The sequence below is a fragment of the Juglans microcarpa x Juglans regia genome, chromosome 2D (assembly GCF_004785595.1).
Source record: "Juglans microcarpa x Juglans regia isolate MS1-56 chromosome 2D, Jm3101_v1.0, whole genome shotgun sequence".
NCBI classification, from domain to species: Eukaryota; Viridiplantae; Streptophyta; class Magnoliopsida; order Fagales; family Juglandaceae; genus Juglans; species Juglans microcarpa x Juglans regia.
Window position 1 is genome coordinate 42,994,980 of NC_054596.1, and position 17,157 is coordinate 43,012,136.

Genomic DNA, 17,157 nt, shown 5'->3' on the forward strand with positions numbered 1-17,157 from the left:
TGCTAAGGCTAAGCAATGATCTATGTAAGATCATAAGTCAGAACTCCAGAGAATCTCAAGTTGTGTTTTTCTCTTAAAATCAAGATATATATATTTTTTTTTCTACTTAAAAAGCCAATTAATGACAAAAACTAGATTAAATGTAAAAATCTTATATACGACATAAAAATAAACTTTTAAACAAGCTATGTTCTATGTGGGGGCAAAAGGTTGTCCTTTCAGTACCCATCCTACATTAAAAAGTGATTAATATTAAATATGTGCATCAGAAATCTTAATGATTCTAAGGCCCTATTTACCAAACGAATTCAGAGACACACGTCCATCCTAAAGGATTGTAGGTTGGTCCCACGTGGGCCAACCATGTCTTCACTCTAAGCTTAACATCCAGAAGATTATGATTTTGACAAGTGGGTCCCAATATGATTCTAGATCAAGACCGTCAATTGTTAGATGATGGAACAAATAGCATGCATTATGGATCGAGCTAGGTGAGGTGTATATATATATATATATATATATATATATATATATATATGCACCGATTGATGCCTAGCTTCCCGTACATGTGCATGTGCAGCACGTGTACACTAGCGTTGCTTGCGTTGCATTATCATTGTCCAGGACCACACGTATATATATTCAAGATGTATGATAGAATTGTTGACCTTAATTTCGTTATAGATGATGATAAATCAACTTGGTCCAACCAAACACCAAAGGGTTAATTAAGAATCAAGATGTGATGTTTAGGGTAGATACGTTTGAAAAACTTGGTGTTCCTTACCTCCAAAAAAATGAGAAAAATTTGGTTTTCCTTTAGTTAAGTCCCGTTTGAATTTAGATATGAGTTGAATAAAATATTGTTAGAATATTATTTTTTAATATTATTATTATTTAAAAATTTTAAAAAATTTATTATATTTTGTGTAAAAATTTGAGAAAATTATAATGATAAAATGAGATGAGTTAAGGAGAGTTTTAAATTCAAATCGATCCTAAATGGCACAAAGGAATGGGAACACTGTTCTCAATGGTAACTGATGTTGAATGGATATATTCTTGGGCCTATTCCTGTTTTTGTCTTTTTTCTTTTGTTTTCTTCTTTGGTAATTCTCCCAACTTTATACTACTTGATACTCATAGCAATGTCGTCTCTCTCATAATAGGCAAAAGGTTTCTCAATATATACTCCATTAATGCCCACCTGAATGGACCTGAGACCAGTCCGGAGTACTTACTACTTATTTCCATGACCAAAAGAGAAAAGAAAAAGTACAGAGTTTTTCTTTTTTTTGTTTATTGTGGTTTCTAATATATATTGGCTCCCAAAAAAAAAAATAAAATAAAGAATGACAACAAGGGAAACTGTTTTGATCTAATATCTCTATTTGAGGGCTCATCTGTACAGTAAATGGTTTGGAATTCTCTGCTTAATTAGTAAGTAACAGTAGTTCATGATGCATGGTTGGACAAGTCACATGCGTGGAGTTAGGACAGAAGTAGTAGTTGGTCTTAGAGATAAACAACATTCTTCTAATTTGATAGGATAAGAAGAAGTAGTACTAGTACTTGTTGGTGTCTCAAAGATAAGCGGCAACAATCAAATGGACATGATCAACATCAATATTCATGAAGTATTTTCCAGTGCAATTGTAGTTTAGTCATTAGTGTATGCATGGTATCAGTTAATGGTTTGAAAATTTAGTACCGTCGCATGCCATGCATGCATGCCGAGTACAATATCCATGATCAAAATTCGAATAAATTAGAAGAAATTATATATGTTAAGCAGCTGACGATGAGGTTCAAATGATGAGGAATAATTATATTATTATAAGAAGAAGCACATGAAACAGTACATGATAATATATACATGATATATTAATTATCACTCTTTTTTAATACGTCTACCCGTTATTGGAATGAATTTGCTTAATAATTATCGGATTCCAATAATTTCTTAATTACAAGGTTAAACAAAATTATAGCATACATGTTTACACAAATATATAATAATTTACACCAACTTTAATTTGATTCTTACATAAAAATATATGGACAAATTAAGAAGTAGTCGACCAAATTATAAGGAGGAGTTGTTGAACCCGGAAAATTAATCGTTTGGTAGAGATAAGGTACGTAGGTCCAACAATTGATTAGCTAGGAAAAAAAAAAAACCCCAAAACCTTCCACTACTGTTAATTAACACTGTCGACATGCATGCATGTGTCAAAAAATTGTTCTAATACTCTACTAATTATATATTATAAAGTTGCTTGTTTGTGTAACACGACTTGCATTAATACAATCTCACCCGTTTATCTGAGAATTTCTTATCCGAGTTTATACTCTACTTTTTATATACTCTACATTAATATTAGTCAATGTTATAATTTGAACTCGGATAAGCTAGAATTTCTTCCTATATATATATATATAATATTTATAATGCAAAGTAGAATTTTCTTTTACTACCTTTTAGAGTTTTTTTTTTTTATAAAAAGTAGATCATACTACATAGCGGAAGCATTTACCTTGAGCGGTAAATCATAGATCGGATGCGATTGTTCCATAGGCTTCTTCACAGGTGTTGCTCATCTAAAATCATCATCTTTAATGGTGGAGTGTACTACATGGTAAGACCAAAGTAACAGTGATCACATATTCCACAACCTAAATGCTGAGACTAAAGAAAATTATACTTGAGAGAGATTTTCATTTGTGTGCTATAAGTGTCTCGTCCAAAAGGGGGAGGGCCTCTCTAAGTGTAACCCCTGGTTGGCCATTAAGGGTCAGCTATCAAGATTCATGAACTGGCTTAATAGCCACTTTATAACCCCTAGCCTTGAGAAGAAGAAGAGTACTTAGTGGGCACCCCATTACTACATTTCTCACTCGCATATAGTGGGTAAGACTCTTAGTCTGTATACCTCAATATGTTCTCAATCTTATTCATGCTGACAAATAGGTTGTGAGATCATCGAGCACACATGTGAAACAAAAATGAAAGCATTATACCAAATCTCTCTGAGAGAAGACCAGCATAGCAACATCCCTAAAAATGTCTTGTTATGTCCCGACTTATTTGGTCACATCAGACTAAGCATCCATAATCCTTCTCGAGTCCAGCCTCAAAGCAATACTCAATCTCCATAAAACATAATGTACCCAGAGCTATGTTGCAACTTTCCAAGAAGCAACATAACTTGTCGACAGTGAGTACAAATATAACATTGATGTGTTACCAAATAGTCTTCCCTTCGCCATCATGTCATTCGGTCGTAGTCCAATCATTTTTCCAGCAATATCTCTTTAAACCGGATTATTCATGGTCATAGACAATATGCCAAAGTAGTAGACACTAAAACCTCAATCTCGTGACATAGTCAAAAATCTCCTAAGGGTATAAATAAATTAAGGTTATCAATAATGACCTACAAGATTCACACGGTGAGAAAGCATAGATCCATTCACTCATCTTTACTGTTGGTAGTAAAAACACACGTAGTAAATAGATCAGAATTCAACATTATTTTGTATGGTATCTTCTGAATGTTCTTGTGCCAGAATTTTTCTTTTTTGTTGCATCTGAATTAATTAGCCTATGCAAAGCCCAAATCTTTGAGGTCTTTATTTCTACGTCTGTGTCAAGTAGACTATATTTTAGGTACCATATAGGTAATATAATCAACTGCATCACACTTTCTTGGATAAAAGAGCACAATAGCGTGTTCAGATGGTTGAGGAAACAGATTTGGACATTAATTTATAAATTACTGTCCAGTGGTTTCATGGGAAACCAGCAACTTGCCCATTTAATCGATTAGTGGGGAAATGCAAAATTGGATGGAATGAGCTGCATGGACTCCAAAAAAACTATAGACGAAGGGAACTTGTAATGGGAAAAATGTGTGTTCCCGCAAAAGGTTGTCATGGATATATACTGCTTCCTTGTGGGAGTTTTTTTTTTTTTTTTTTTCCCACGGACACCAATGATGTTAAATGAAATGGTTGCAATGATCTAAGTTCACTGAGAATAATAGTTTCCCACCAATAAACATCATGTGACTGACTAATTTCTACCACTAATGTCATTAGAATAAAGGCTATTTGCATTTAGGCAATTACTTTTGTCACTGACAATTGACATGGAACATAATTTTGCTAGGAGCTAGTGTCACGAGAAATACCTATTTCCCAAAATATGTTGTGGTGGGTAGTAGGTAGTCCTTTCCAAATGTGTGCGTTACTATTGTACAATTGCGTCCCAAAATTGTCGTCCAAAAACCAACTCTAGTGACGAACTAGTGGATGGGAAGAAACTTCATGCTACTAAAGTTTCCACAAAAACCATCATGGATAAAGAGTTTTTCCAAGCATTGCTTCCATGAATAGATGGCCTATTTGTCACCACAGTAGTCTGGTTGGCAACATAATTTCCCACGAGCAAAATATGGAATTGCCGCAATTTTGGTTGTGGAAAAAAAACTACCTTTTGCCATGATTTCAGTATTTTGTGGGTAATATATTTTTCTCCATGAATTATATTCCACGAGCCAGCCACCAGAAGAATTGGTGGGAAAAGTTTTTTCTTGACTGGACCATAACTTATTCCCACCACTATCCTCCATGGCAAAAACTGCTATTTGTTTTAGTGTAAGGAGCTGGTGGTGGTGATGATGATGAGGGTGATTAATGGGTAGTAGAACGGTGAAGATTGGTGCAAAAGATGGTAGTAGAGTTATGACCGGGATGCCGAGCTTCGTTCCTGCAATACCCAATTCCAATTCTCTGTATATTCCTTCTTTTCCTCTCTTCACCTTTAATTTGGATTTTGCTTTGAAATTTACTTGCATAAATTTTATTGTTTCCCGACAATATTTCAATCTATATATATATATATATATATATATATATATATATATATAGTTTCAAAGTAAGTTCTGGAATGGTTCAACAGTTCTGGCATAATACCTGTTATGTGATGGATGTGCTTTTGTAGTGTAAATTCTATTGGTACATAAGGGAAAGTCCTGTATGCTGAGGAAATTTGAATCTTATGCTCCTTCAAGTTGATAGCAAAGTTTGGGAGAGTCAAGACCTTTTGATTTTGATTTTGTTGTTAATTAGGATATGAGCTGAAGAATCCTCCATTAACTGAGTGTAATTATGATATTTGGTTTTGTTGAGATTAGTTCACCATGTTCAGAAGCTCTTTTCTTGATTTTTCTGGAACTTTCTTGGCAACCAAATATAAATGGTTCATCTTGTTATATCGTCGGATGCATCTAGGGTCATTGTTTCTTTCTAACAACATAGGAATGCATCTGATTGCATTGTGGTTTTAATGCTTTTAGTCAGAACAATAGTGTGGGGAAGGGGTTTGAATATATAGGTTAACAACTGGCATCTCTATTATTTCAGTGGTCTGCAAATACAAGCATTTGAACCGACTCATCCCTTTTAACGCATTTTATTAGAGCATTCTAATGATCAATTTTCGTCCCCCTGTTTATTTGGTTTATTTATGATTTTGTATGGATAGCTATTTTCTTTGCTACCTTTAGCTTTTAGACCTGGCTGGGTAATATGGATGTGGTATCTTTCTGGGTTTTAATGTTTTAATTCAATGGCATGCAGAACTATCTCTAGCTTTGGCCCACATTAATTCCCTTCATTTTCTTTGGTTTAATTGAAGTCATCAAACAAACTTTGAATTCAACTCGTCGAATTCAAGTCATCAAAAGAAAGTAGGCCCGAAGACTTCAGCGTTTTCACGTAACTCGTTATTATGGCAGCCATTCCTCAAGAAGAACATACGTCAGAAACTAGCTCGCAGACCATGCTGGAACAACCAAAGGGATTACCAGAATTTGAATCCTCTGGAAAAGAATCCTGCCAGCACAAATCATAGCATTACACCTGTCCAAGCTCTAGAATATTAATCTTGCATAACCAAATGAGTGATATGAACCGTGTGATCAAAGATTGTGATTAGCCTTTTCACTTTCTGAAAGTTTGTATAAATATGCTGAGGAAATGTAATATCGGTGGCGTGCAAAAACTGGAAAACAGAAATGAAAGCAAAAATGGTCCATTTTATCAAATACCTGTCGTACACTCCTTTTCTTCTTTGAAATTCATTTCCATTGTCACTCCTCGGTTATGTTTGAAAATGTGTTCCCATGTAACTCGTCGACTATGTTTGAAAATGTGTTTCTATGACTTTATTGTGTTTCCATGTAGCTTGTGTTGTCCGAGAAATTTGGAAATCGGCCGAAGTGCAACAGACCCCCGCTCCAGTCTATAAAAACAGAAGCTTTAAGATTCTATGCATCCAATAGATCAACAATATGGGTTTATCGCTTTTCCCGTTCATGTTAATGCGTTTGCTTTTATTTTTCTCGCTGCTCCATATACTTATGCTCGCTTATGCTTCTCCTTTCATCGAAATCCTTTGCCGGGATGATGAGAGCGCAGCCTTGCTGCAATTCAAGGAAAGCTTTGTCATCATTAATCAATCCAGATCTCACGATCCTTCTGCTTATCCAAAGGTCTCATCTTGGACACTGGAAGGAGACAATCGTGATTGCTGCTTATGGGATGGAGTTGAGTGCGATGATGACTCAGGTCATGTCATTGGCCTCGACCTCAGTAGCGGTCGTCTCTTTGGTTCTCTTGCTCCCGACAGCAGCCTTTTCCGCCATGTTCACCTTCAAAGGCTTAATCTCGCCTACAATCACTTTAACTACTCCCAAATCCCGTCCCAGGTAAGTAATCTATCAAGACTCGCGGATCTCAATCTCTCTGCTTCTATGTTTTCGGGTCAAATTCCATCACAAATTTCACAATTATAACACTTGTCATCCCTTGATCTGTCCGACAACTATGATCTCTATTCTGGAAAACAGCTTTTGAAACTCAAGTCTGGCTTAATAAGCCTTGTTGGAAATTTGACTCGCCTACAAAGGCTTCATTTAAACTATGTGAACATAAGCTCTGTGGTGCCTCGTTTCCTGGCAAATATGTCATCTTTAACGTCCATCCATCTTCAGTATTGTGGATTGCAAGGAAATGTTCCAGTAGGCATATTCAAGCTACCAAATTTGAAGGTTCTTGATGTGGCTTACAATGAAGGTCTCACTGGTTATTTGTCTGATCAGTTCACATGGAGTAGCCCCCTTGAGGTATTGAACCTCGCATTCACAAGTTTTTTAGGTGAGATACCCACTTCAAGGGCTCCCTGAATACGTTGGATTTGCGGAGTTGCAACTTTTCGGGGTCCATTCCCTCTTCACTTGGTAACCTCACAAGCCTCATTTATCTTGAGATTTCAAATAATTCTTTCGTGGGTAAGATCCCATCATCAATTGGAAACCTCATCCAACTCTCCGTTCTAGATCTCTCCATCAATCAATTGATAGGTCGAATCCCGTTTGGACTTGGAAATCTAACACAACTGAGTTACCTTTCTCTACTCTCTAATCTACTTACCGGAGAAATTCCTTTCCCTCTAATGAATCTCACAAAGTTAACTTCATTAGAACTTGGGAATAACAACCTTCAAGGTCGAATTCCAGATTCAATCTTTAATCTCAAGAATCTTAAATACCTTGATCTTGGTAGGAACAGCTTTACTGGCAGTGTGGAGTTTGGCAAGTTTGTTCAGCTCAAATATTTAACTATTCTGCGTCTATCGAATAATCAACTATCCGTACTTATTGAAGATGCCAGTGCCAATGCGAGTCTGCCAAAGTTTCAGTTTTTGGGATTATCTTCGTGCAACTTGAACAAGTTTCCAGATTTCCTAAAAAATCAAGATCGATTAGTGTGTTTAGATCTGTCCAACAACAACATCCATGGCATGGTACCGGAATGGATCCGGGACATGAGCAAATTGAGTCTTCAGCTTCTTTGCCTTTCGAAAAAATTTCTAACAAGCTTAGGTCAACATCCAATGCCTCTACAGAACAGATTCCAAGGACAGTTACCAAGATCTTTGGCCAAGTGTACGGCGTTGGAGGTTGCTGACTTCAGTAACAACAAATTGCATGATATTTTTCCCTCTTGGTTGGAAAATCTTCCAATTCTAAAGGTTCTCAATTTGCGCTCAAACAACTTCCACGGTCAGATAGGAGCATCAAAAGCTGGCTATAAGTTTCCCAAATTGCGCGTCATTGACCTTTCCCACAATGATTTTACTGGGAAACTGCCATTAGAAACTTTGGAAATTGGAAGCAGCAGCCTCGTGAAGTTGCTAATTCAGATATTTTGTCATATATCCAAGTAAACTCATCTGTCATACCACAAAGATATTTGTGTAATTCTTGGCTCTATGATTATAATTACACCATGACAATGACAAATAAGGGAATCGCTGTCTTTTACGAGAAGGTGCACCAATTATTGAAAGCCATTGATATCTCGAGCAACAGATTTGGTGGAGAAATTCCAGAATCCATTGAAAATTTAAGGGGGCTTCATTTGCTCAATCTTTCTAATAATGTTCTCACGGGCCACATCCCACCATCATTAGCAAATCTTTCAGAGCTTGAATCATTAGACCTTTCTGAAAACAACTTCTCAGGGTAGATCTCACAGCAACTAACACAACTCACCTTCTTGGGATTTTTCAATGTTTCAAACAATCTTCTCACAGGACCTATACCACAAGGGGACCAGTTTGGTACATTTGGAAACAATTCATATGAGGGGAATTCAGGGCTATATGGGAGACCTCTCTCAAAGGACTGTGAGGATTCTAATGCTTCGCCAGCACCTCCTTCAATCTCTGTTGATCAAACTCAAGAATCGGAATCTCCATTTCAATTTGGTTGGGAAATTGTTGCGGTAGGTTATGCATTTGGACTAGTTGTTGGAGTGACAATTGGGCATATAGTGCTTACAAGAAAACATGATTGGTTCATGAAGCAGCTGTCAAGATGAAGGATATTGATCTGCGGGATGTCTAATTCCCTCCTTTTAACAACTTTTTTTTTTTTTTTTTTTTTTTTAGCGGTTGCATGATCTCGAGTGTAATCATGTGTTAATATAAGTTTTTTGGGTGTTGGTTATTTTTTAAGTTTATTGTTTGTGGTTGATGGGTAATAAGTTTATTTTTTTGGAATGTCCTGTAACCACGGTGTCCCTCCACCAAAAGTGATGGCTTATCAATAAAGATTAAAGGTATAGTCTTATTTCCACCAAAAAAAAAAAAAAAAAAAAGAGTGTAATCATGTGTTCGCTCCTTTTAAATAGAGAAATATTTTAGTTATATATTGATTAATACAAAATTAATTTCATAAATTGACGTGATTTGATATTGTTTATCAGATTGTGAAGTTATTTTTTGTAATGTAAATCTGACGGATCACATGAAACCACATCAATTTGTAAAATTATTTTTATATAATCTCTTTATAATTGTAGCATGCAACGCTCCTTAAGTAATATTATTTCAGGCTAGTTTTATATATAATTTTAGTGTAAAATTTCTAATTGATGAAATTCTGTTAGAAGTTTCACGAATCGTAATTGACGTCCCACTTGCATGTTCTCCCTCAGTCAATCTCAGTAACGTTTATTTTTAGAAATCTTGCATTCCATGTTAAGATCTGGAGCTCAAGAGGACAGACCAACTAACTAATCCACTTGAAAATTTAGATGCCATTTAGATAGTGGATTGAGATGAGATAAAAGTTGAAAGTTGATAGCACGAATCATTTGAATTTGATGGATCTATTCCATTTTCATCCATAAACATTCCCGCACCAATGTCACCTAGCATTTGCTCCATATTCTCTTCGGGATCGTCACCAACAACCTCAGGATCTACATCTTCATCAATGTATTCTTCTTCATCTCGAATTTCAAATGACATTGCATACGGTTCTCCAAGTAAGACCCAATCGGTATAACTTTGTCCAATACCTTTGACAAACATATGTTCTCTCACCAACTATATCTTATGAGAACGTAAATTCTTGCAAAGTCGGCATAGGCATCTAATACGACCGTCACTGCCAATTGTACAGGATGTGAACTCTAAAAATTTCTTAACTCCTTCAGCGTATGCATTGTAATCCTCACTCAACCGATCTCTAACTCGCATCCAACTCTTATCCATAGCTAATATCCTATTGTAAACAGTAACGTACATAAACAAACAATCAATTATCTAACATGTAGTGCAATGTCTTCATTTCACTGGGTAGTTGGTCCTATCCCATTTGGGACTGTAAAATCATAATCGCCAACTTACCAACTATTATCTGTCACGTCCAACAAAATTTCGGCAGCATCTCTCCATAGTTCTACCGACTCTCGAACGGGTCTAAAGTTTATTTCAATGCCAAGTAGAAGTTACGATATTAAAACACAACAATAATAAAAAAAATGCAAGAATACAAGATTATACATTATATATAATGGATATTTTAAGTATCCTAAATATATCATGGATATTACTTATTAGCTTAATTATACATTATAATTAATTTTAAGTATTAATTAAAATTTAATTTAATTATTTGTTAAGTTAGTTCTCATAGTTTAATATTATTTATCTTTTATTATCTGTTAAGTTAGTCCTTATAGTTTAATATTAATTATCTTTTATTATTTGTTAAGTTAGTCCCCATAGTTTAATATTAATTATCTTTTATTATTTGTTAAGTTAGTTCTCATAATTTAATTAATACTTAAATATTAATATGAATTTAAGTATCAATAATTCTTATGTTTTTATAATCTTACAACTATTATGTTTGTTTATAATATAATTTTAACACATATTAAGTAATTAGTTATAAGATAGTTTTTACAACTATTATCTTTTAAATATTAATATGAGTTTAAGTATTATTAATTCTCACATATATATACTATATATAATCTACTATAATATTACATATTTTTATGATAGTTTAAGATAGTTTTTACAACCGTTCGAACATGGTAATATACTGTTCGAACATGTTTATCTGTCCGAACGGTATATAACCACGTTTGAACGGTCTCAGCCCAGATTTCAAACACTAGCCAGTTTAGACGAGTACTATTTCACAAAACATCAATAACTCATATTCAGAAAACACTACAAACATACAACATATATACTTCTCGAATAGCAATCCTCTAATAAACATACAACATATATACTTCGAATAGCAACCCTATAACAAACATATTTTGTGTTTAATCTAACAAACACCTACACAATATATATAAACTACAAAATCAATAAAAAAAAAATGATAGATTTAGAAGTAAAATAATAAAGAAAGTCATATCTTTAAGCAAAATATACTAAGCAATCCTCTTTGTAAGATGATAGAATGAAGGATTATGTGAAGAAAATGTAAGATTTTGGAGAGAAAAAGGAGAAGAGTGAAAGAGAGGAAAGAAAAATGAGGAACTGGCGGCGTGCTGGAAGATTATAAGTTATGGCCAACCGTTCGAAAGTAAATAAAGTGCAGTCGAACGCGAAAAAATTTCAGCGCGCCAATTTTCCCGCCCACACAAATTTTTGGATTTCCGTTCAATCGGCTAAAAATTATGTTCGAACGATAATCCAAGAGTCTTTAATTGGCAGGGTATTTTTCCACCACTGCAATAATCCATTCGAATTATAATAAAGAACATTCGAACGGTTATCCAGAGTCATTAATTGGCGAGATGTTTTCCCACCATTGCAATAATCCGTTCGAATGTTTTTTTCATAAGTTCAAACACAAACAATGTGTCCAAACGGTTTACGAGTACCATTCAAACACATCACCTTAATGTTTAAATATATTTTTTTTTATCACTAAATGAAAAGTACTATAAGATCATATGTATTAGTTATATATACTATTATATATATAGTAATATATACTATCATATAAATAGTAATCTATATAAATATCATAGATATAGTATAGTATACTTTAGTATACTATAAAAATGTAAGATGATATCTTTTTGTAATATATACTATCATATATATTAGTAATATATATTATACTATACTAAATTAGTATAAAGGAAAATATATTAGTAATATATACTATATGATATATATTAATATATATAGTAATCTATACTATATATCATATATATCGTATCATATATATTATCATCTACTAAAGTATAGTGGAAAATATAAGATCATATGTATTAGTAATATATACTCACATATATATAACCTCAAATATACTAAGATTACATAGTAAAGTATAGAGAAATTTATAAGATGATAGTATATTAGTAATCTATACTCTATATATATATATATATGTTGTATAGTATCATATATAACTTATATAGTAAAGTATAATGGAATGTATAGTATGATATATATTAGTTAAGTATAAACTCATAGTATATAGTACTATATGCTATCATATATATATATATATATATATATATGTATTACAACCTCATATATAACACTTTGATAGTAAAGTATTATGATATATTACTATTATACTATCATAATATATATTATAATATATATTACAGTATATATAATCTACTATAATAGTATATATATTATATTAATTTATAGGATTAAAAATATAATATATATTTAATATAAATTTTTACTAAACTTAAAACAAATACCGTTCGAACGGTTATGCAGATATAAGTTATCGCGGGCAGAACTTTCTCTCACGCCGCCGTCCCCACTGTTTGAAAACGAGAGAAAACGTTTGAACGCCCATCAATCGCCTCGTCTACCGCCTTAATCAGCACCTACGTCAAACATTCTTCCTCCCAAGTGAATGTATGCATTTTAAAAGTTATTTTACCGTTTATTTTATGGTTTTATTCATTTTTTCTAGAAAAAATATATTTTTTCATCAATAGTCACCTTAGAACACCATAAATCTACCGTAGGATGTTTAGAAATGAAGAGTAGTATGTGTTTTGTCGAAGAAACCACAGAATCGATGCATTTTTTGGTGTTTTCATGGCTGCTGAGTTGACTCAGCCATGGCCGAGCTCGATCTGGTTTCTGTTCGAACACGTTCAAACGATTTAACCCTTTGTTCGAACAGTTTTAAAATGTTCGAACGGTTTTCAGTGTCCGTTCGACCATATATTTTATAGTTTGAACGATTTATATTAAATTCGAACCATTTACTTTGTATTAGCTTATTAAATTGTTTTCATCGTTTCATTAAATTGTTCTATCAATTAAATTAAATTACTATTAGTATATAATTTTGTAAATCTTTTTGTCATAATTAGATTTTATCACTAATGTTGAATATATATATTTTATTTTTAAAATTTTAGATTCATAATAATGTCTTATAGGGGTCGTAAATGTGGTAGATCATAGGAACCTTCCATCCAAACAGTTCGAGAGCGGACTGTTTTACTTGAGTGACAAGTAAAACTGTCTAATTTTGTGGCTCTTATATGGGAGGATCATTCCCTCCCATCAGTATTCAATGATCGTGATTGGGCACCAATCTTAGATCAGCGAGAAGAAGGAATGTAGCTCATTTCCTACATTGAGATCGTTACTGAGTTCTATAAAGAGCTCGGTGGTGCCAGCCCAGACGATGGAGGGGCATACAAGATCTGTATCCGAGGAGCTCCTGTTATATTTTCAGCGGATGGACTCGCTGCATATCTGGGTATTCCTAGGCTTCTTGATGCCTATCCAAACCTACTACCTAAAGAGTCTGATCCTTCAGGTGATGCAGAGATGTCTCAAGACGAGAGACCAGTTTACACAGATGAGATATATACACTTGTTGATCATGAGGTCAGAGACTTGATTGCTGGTCCAAATGCTTCAGTGTACGATGGGAGGAAGAGTATTAGGCAAGCATATTTATCTTCTTTCTTCAAGATCATGAATTTGATTATCGCCAACAATATTGACCCTCGGCAACACAAGACCGAAGTCGGCATAGATCAAGCGAGATTTATGATACGGGTCACTCGTGACATCCCGATCGACATCGTGAGTTATATATTTGAGAGGATCTGATCAGAGACACGATTCATTACGACAAATATACTGCCGTTTGGGATCCTCATCACTCGATTTTTGATACATGCTGGAGTCGTGCCCGAACCTGCCGAGCGTTCCCGGGAGCCGATGGGACCGATCAACAGCACTACCCTGTCACGGAGCACGAGACATTGGAGATTTCATTTTTATAGAGTTGTTCCTGACAGGGCTGAGATTCAGAGAGATGCACAGCCAGGAGATACTGGAGTATCGGCTAGTGAGACATCTACACAGGCCGAGGCATCACACAAATCTACTCGCGAGGAGATGGTCGACATATTGCATGCTGAAATCGGCGTACACACATCAGCAGTGATTGATGCAGTGCATACTACCATGTCTGAGTAGCGTATAGAGATTATGACTACCATCTCTGGGTTACGTACAGAGGTTAATGAGTTACGTACAGAGATTAATGCCAATAATGCAACTCAGGTCACGCTCAGTACTCGACTGGCACAGGTAGAAAGACAATTAGCTGCAGTCGAGGATGTGTGTAGAGAGCTCGCATCACAGTAGTTTCTATTTTTTATTTATATATTTATTTGTTATAGTTATGGACAGTATATATGGTGTTTTGATAATTTGCTTTATTTGTAAATTAAATATTTTATCTTTTCTAGAGTAATTATTGATTTATATTATGTAGTGTATGGTTGATAATATTTATTTAACTAAAAATCTTATTTAACATAAAAGAAATCATTAAAATATTTTTAAATTAATTACATAAAATTAATTAATGAATTTGTATATATGATATATATATTTTTTATATTTTGAGTTTCGTACCGAGATTAATATTATATCTTCGGATGTATAAATGTGGTGCTTGAATATGTTCTAACTAAATATATTCCGTTCGAACGGTTTAGAAACCTTCCCACCAGGTTTTGCCACTAAATATTTTCCGTTCGAACACGAAAAATTATCGGTCGAACGGTTCTAAACTTTCACTGCCATAATAAATTACTTTCCCGCCAAGATTTTACTGTTCGAACGTATTTTTTTTCCGTTCGAATGGAAAAAACTTTTTAAGACGATTTAATTCATCACAGAAAATACTGTTCGAACAGTTATTTGACCGTTCGAATGATTTGGTAAAGTTGTCAATTTTTTGGGACGAAATTTAAATTTTATCCCAAAAAATGACTTTTAAGGATGAAATTTTTTTCTTCCATAAATAATTCCGTCCCAAAAGCTCAAATTTGTTGTAGTGAAAGGTCCTTGTTCTTTCATTTTTACAGATTCGGTTTCGTATAGGAGTGGTTACCTTGTTCTTTCATTTTTGCAACACTATTTGGATAAGAAAAAGTCTACTTTCTTATACCCAAGTGATGAAAGCCTAAGATCTACTCACTTTAGACTTCATTCCAACACTACTTCTACCATCAGACTTCGTATTGTTCTTTCATTCTTTCAACACTTTCGTATACCCAAGTGATGAAAGCCCCAAATCATGATGATCAAATTGTTGCTCACGATTACACTTCCACTCTCTTTCCATATTTTGAAAGTGGAGAAAAGAATATGGTATTCTTCTTCGTCTTCATGTTTCTTCTCCACTATCTCTTTTTCTGTTCTTGTTTGAATATCCATGGCTTGGTCAGAAAATAATGAAGACGAAGAAGATGAGAACCAGTAGATGAGAAGAACCTGTCTTCGTGTTTCGTCTTCGTGGTCTTCTGTGGGGAAGCTTGCTCCCGAAGCCGACTATGTTCTGTGGGTATACGAAAGGAAGTGCCGCGCTCTGTGAGAATAAAATGCAAAGAAGAAAATGAGAGGTAGCTGAATTTGAACGAAACGCATCGTTTTATTTTTACATGTGGATAGACGTGTACGCGGGGGTTTCCCTCCAGGGTGAAAGTAGACTTTTTCTATATATATATATCAGTATTGCTCGACTTGCAAAGAAACCAATTTCATGCATGCATGGAAGCATTCCACAAATTTGTACAAGCATAAGGAAGTTGGTGCTAATAACTTTGAGTTGGAACAACAAAGTCCAAGGGCAGCTACCAAAATCATTGACAAATTGGACGTATAAACGATGGTAGATCAGGTTCAAGATCTCGGTGATAACTAGGGGTGAAAATGGTCCGGTCCAGTTTGGCTATTTTCGATCCATCATTTTTCCGGACAGGACCGAACACTCAAATTATTTTTTTAGCTATCGGTCCGGTCCGGTCCAGTCAGTCCGACCTAATTTTTTTTATTTTTTTATTTTTTTAAATAATTAATAAAAAAATTATTCAAAATACTAAATTAAATTAAGTGACTTATTAATGTGGATTATGTAACAAACTCAAAAAAATATTTTATATGGTCAATGCTAATAAATTAGATAAAAATTATATTACTAATTTATATAATTACTATATAATTAACTAATTGATATTATATATTAGTTAATTCATAGAATATTAACAAGTGTTAATAACATATTTAAAATTTTATATTGTTAATAGTGATAGGTTAGATGAAGATATATATAAAATATTGTTAATTTATAGAATATTAACAAATATTAATAATATATTTAAAATTTTATATTGTTAATTATATAATTATTATATATAAAATATAAATATTTTTTTCATTCGGTCATGTCCGGAAAAATCCTGAACCGTAGTGGAACAACAAAGGGATTACCAGAATTTGAAGCCTTTGAAAAAGAATCCTTCCTGCAAGCGCAAATCATAGCATTACACCTGTCCTGGCTCTAGAATATTAATCTTGCCTAACCAAATGAGTGATATGAACCGTGTGATCAAAGATTGTGATTGGCCTTTTCACTTTCTGAAAGTTTGTATAAATATGCTGAGGAAATGTAATATCGGTGGCGTGCAAAAACTGGAAAACAGAAATGAAAGCAAAAATGGTCCATTTTATCAAATACCTGTCTTACACTCCTTTTCTTCTTTGAAATTCATTTCCGTTCTCACTCCACGGTTATGTTTGAAAATGTGTTCCCATTTTACTCGTCGTCTATATATGTTTGAAAATGTGTTTCTATGACTTTACTGTGTTTTCACGTAGCTTGTGTTGAAATTTGGAAATCGGCCGAAGTGCAACAGACCCCCGCTCCAGTCTATAAAAACAGAAGCTTTAAGATTCTATGCATCCAATAGATCAACAAT

At 34.0% G+C, this 17,157-nt stretch overlaps 1 pseudogene; it reads left to right on the forward strand.

Annotated features, from left to right (window-relative positions):
- The first annotated feature begins 6,356 nt into the window (after positions 1-6,356).
- LOC121249537 lies at positions 6,357-9,168 on the forward strand (annotated as a pseudogene).
- Positions 9,169-17,157: the final 7,989 nt, after the last annotated feature.